The following is a 4,526-nucleotide window of genomic DNA, read 5'->3' as shown; positions in this document are numbered from 1 at the left end:
GCACTAAATACTATTATTTTTGTTTCTAACGGATAGAAGCTGTTTAATTTTACACAGTTTGCGTTTATAAACCGACTTTTTACCAGATTTTTGATTCTGATGAGATGATCTCATTATGTTCATAAGCGATAAGTCCGCCTACCAATTTATATCTTTTCTCAATTTCTGTATATATTTTTTATGTAATGTGTACAATAAAGCATTTTATTATTATTATTATATGTATCTCCTTGGATTTCACGGGCCTATAAATCCAGTTTTTTTGTTAGGCTTGCGTGGGGATATAGATCCAACACGTAGAGCCCCTTGGAGAGCTTTAATGTCATGTAGAACGCCTGCTGGAACCCGTTCACAGGCGCAACAATAGACACCCATGAACCGGCCGCAGCAGGCATTGGGCATTATTATTATTTGTTTGTCCTTTCCATATCTCGGGACCATGGGGTATTGTTTTAATTACAACCTTCCGGCTCCATCATTACACACCAACATAACATTTTGTATCTTTAGTGTTTGCCACGAAAATGGAAAACGTAAACTGCGATCACATTTTCCATCGTTCTTTGGCAACGACACCACTGCAGCTACCGCGACCGCACGATACAGCGGTATGTGAACATCATATTTCGTTCAATTACATATCTCAATTGATAAGAAACTTCGTAAGAAGGCAAAATTAACACCCCAGAAGTGTACCTATGTTTAATTTAGTATTTAGGTGATATTTTGTTCCTTTTACTTATATTTGTCACATCTTTTATTATTATTACTAATATTTTTAGGAACGTAGAAGACCCCAAAATCATAATGAAGCCCGCGACCTCCCGGATAATTCCTCGGGGGAGGAAAATACCCACCACAAGTAGTTAATATTAACATTGTTAGGGCCTCCCCCGAGCTTCGAAACCCCGAGCAACAAAATGCAACCGGCAATGAAGTTGAAGAAGACGATGAGGTAATTATAAAATTATCATAAAACATCTATTATTCAAAAGCCTAGTCCTTATTATTCTAATATATTTTTCTCAAACATGCAATGAAATATTGATATTACGTTCTTTATATTAGGCTGGGAAGTATCACGTCTCGGGCGCGTTTAGACGAGGGGTCTGTAATGAAATTTCATACGAAGTTGCAGGCCTAGGCCGGGAAGTAATTTTTTTTTTAATTTTAAATCATGAACAGGCTAAACAGCTGATTCTTTTTTCATCCTTATAGGTCTGTACCTCCTAAACCGTACGTTGTAGCGCAAAAATAATCAAATTTTCATTCCCCTATATGAACCCTAAAATAATGTATAAAAATCACAATGAAAAAAAAGGAAAAAATAAATAAAAAAAGTCTTTATAGGGCTGTAACGTAAACCGTTCGTCGTAACGCAAAACTAATACATTTTTTGTTCCATTTCAGGAAACCCCTAATTAATATAAAAAAAAGAATAAAAAATATCTTTATAGGGCTGTATCTCCTAAACCGTGCGTAATAGCGCAAAAATATTCAAATTTTCGTTCCCCTCTAAGAAACCCCTAATTAATATTATTAAAAAAAACTGAAGAAAAAAAATATTTATACGGGTGTATCTTAAAATTTTCGTTTCCTTTGAAGGAACCCCTAATTAATAAAAAATAAAAAGAGAAAAAAAAATCTTCCTTGGGCTGTATCTCCTAAACCGTGCGTCGCAGCGCAAAAATAATGAGATTTTCGCTCTCGTTTTATTAAACGCACCCCACGCACTGAATAACCTATCACATCAGGACATGAAATAATAATAATCATCATCATCATAATTGTATTATTATTTAATAGCATGTTTGAGAAAAGCACTTGTAGGAAATGACTAGAAATATAGCCCGAATGAAAACACGCAGTAAACGTTTCGCCATTTATTTCAGAGTCATTTCCTACATCTGGCGACCGTGACAGGACGGTTGTGTAAGAGTGGCTAAGGTGCGCACAGCAGATGGACAAATCACACGCGCCGTTCAACGCCTGTACCCGCTTGAAATACAGTCTGGCGAGATCTGAAGAAGAGTTTTGGGCCTCCGTCCCAAAAGGTGGGAGGATGTTGCGAACTCCTTTTTGATTTGTGTCAAATATTTAAATTTGTATTTTTTATGATTTTTACAATCAATGTCACTCTGAAATAAATGGCGAAACGTTTACTGCGTGTTTTCGTTCGGGCTATATTTCTAGTCATTTCCTACAGCACTAAACATACATCGGCGTGAAAAGGGGTTGTCGGCCTCATAACTGTCCGGCCGGCCCGCCGGAATATTCTATTCGGCCGGCAACCCCTTACTTCCCGGCCTTTGTAGTAATGCACTACTACTCTCTTTTTAGATTGGGAACTTGCTTCAGGGGCTTGAAGGATTCGATGCGTCCCTCCCCCTCGCCAATGAGCATTATTTATTATTTATGCTATAAACCCTAAAGAGGTAGTATCAGGCCTATGGAACTCTCCGCGCGAGCTCGTACCAAAACAAATAATCAATTATGGTTTTTTACTCTTCCGACAAATGAGGAAAAGTCAGTAGACATTCTCAATACAGGTACTTACACCTAATGTTATTATTTTTACGATAGTTACAAGCTACGTAGATACTATTAAACTGTTTTAAAGACGTAGGTAATGTTTTTTATGACACATTTATAGTTAGATATCTACCTAAGATACCTAGGTATTCGAAAGAAGCGTCGGCAACCCTAGCGTTGTGTCGGCGCGCGCGGTGCGGGGAGCGGCACGTTGAAGGTCACTCCATTGTATTTTTGTGTAGGTATCAAAACGGTAGGTATTTGCGTTTTCTTTGCGAGATAAGTATCTGTTCGTAAGAACTATTATATAATCTGAATATAACAAATTAATTAAATTTTGGCCCCTTTTTTCTATTTTAAATATATATTTCTTTTTTTAGGAGCCAGAGAGGGATCTCAACCAATAAGTTTTCCTTCTTCCAGGTAAAATATTTCTTTTTATGTATGCCACCACATCGTCGGGTGAGTGATACGTCTGTGCCATACGCCACTTACATTGGTTTGCAGGAGAGCGAAAAGAAGCAAAAAAAAATATTTTTCGAAAAGTTTTACATTTAGGAAATATTGAACTTATTCATCATTTAGGCACATACGTTTATTATTTATAGTACCATACAAATATTTTGAATATAGTGGTGATAATGAAATAAAAGCATTTTTATTATTGCCATATCCGTTTTTGATGAGTAAGTACATGATAAACGTACAATGTATAGGCCAAGCAATAAGAACTATAAGAAGGTATAGAGGGAAATGCTAGGAACACAACTTTTAACTTCGTAGCTTTGTTTGGACTAGTTAGGAGATGAACATATCAAAAGTCCCCGACCGTAACCCTGGTGCTGAGGGGGAGAGGGGTTTGAAGGTTAAATTTTTCGGTTTTTCGATTATATCTCAGAAACTATGGGTCTGAGCGAATTGGCCACTTATACAAAATGAAAAGAGATTTAATTTGTTACAAGTTTTATTAAGTAATTTTTTTTTGATATCTTGTATAGTTTTTGAGATATCCGCTCTTGAAGGCTTATTTAGGGCTCTTCTTTTTATCTTGATTATCTACATTAGTAAAGCTGCTAGGCCGGATTTGGTAACGTTTTCGTATAAATCGGGGGTGCTGAATTCATTTATGGTATCATATGGTATTAAATTCAATAGATTGACGCGCCGATATGAATGGTCAGTTCAACTCTATACACTTTGCGCGTAATGTATAATGCTTATTGTAATAGTGTCATCACAGTTGTTTGTTTGCCAAGCCATGTTTTGTTATCTCGCTCGCACTCGCACTCAATGATCGCTCGCTCTCGCTCTGCGATTCTTTCGGCTATCTTCGGAAAACTTCGGGTCGGGCCGCTCGGCCGATTGCGTTTAAGTTGTCGCAAATTTCACTAATATTCTTACGAATATGATTTTCTGAATCTGCAATAGATTTAAAACTCTAGTGCGTCCGCGTAGAGCTTATAATGTTTTCTTATAATACGAGAAGGATGCGGCTAAATCAAGTAATTTGTTTGAGATTTTGAATGTGACGTAAACAAAACTGTTTTTTATTATTGTTATGAAATGTTTGGTTGACTTTCGCGGTTCGCGGCAAACTAAGTACGAGTTACTTGTTTATCCTTTAATTTAATTGCGAATTAGTGCATACCGTACCGAGACTGAGTGTAGAAATTAGATTTGTGTATATATAGACTGTTTGAACTAAATTATAAATATACTTAAATGAAATTGTAAATAATAGTAAAATAATTATAGAAGTTTGTCGGTCCTAAGCCTGGAGTTCCATGTTATTTTGGTAAAGTATGAAGGGAAATCAATTTGAATGCAGGTATGGTACATCTACCTGCGAAACTTACATACATAATTAATTACATACCTGTATCAGTGTCATATTAATTTTATCCAAATAATAATAAATTATACATATTTTATGATTTATAAGAATTAACAAAAAATCTTTCACATAGCTGTGACAAAACGCAACGCCTAATAAA

Source organism: Cydia strobilella, chromosome Z (genome assembly GCF_947568885.1).
Source record: "Cydia strobilella chromosome Z, ilCydStro3.1, whole genome shotgun sequence".
Lineage (NCBI taxonomy): Eukaryota > Metazoa > Arthropoda > Insecta > Lepidoptera > Tortricidae > Cydia > Cydia strobilella.
This window is presented reverse-complemented; position numbering follows the sequence as displayed.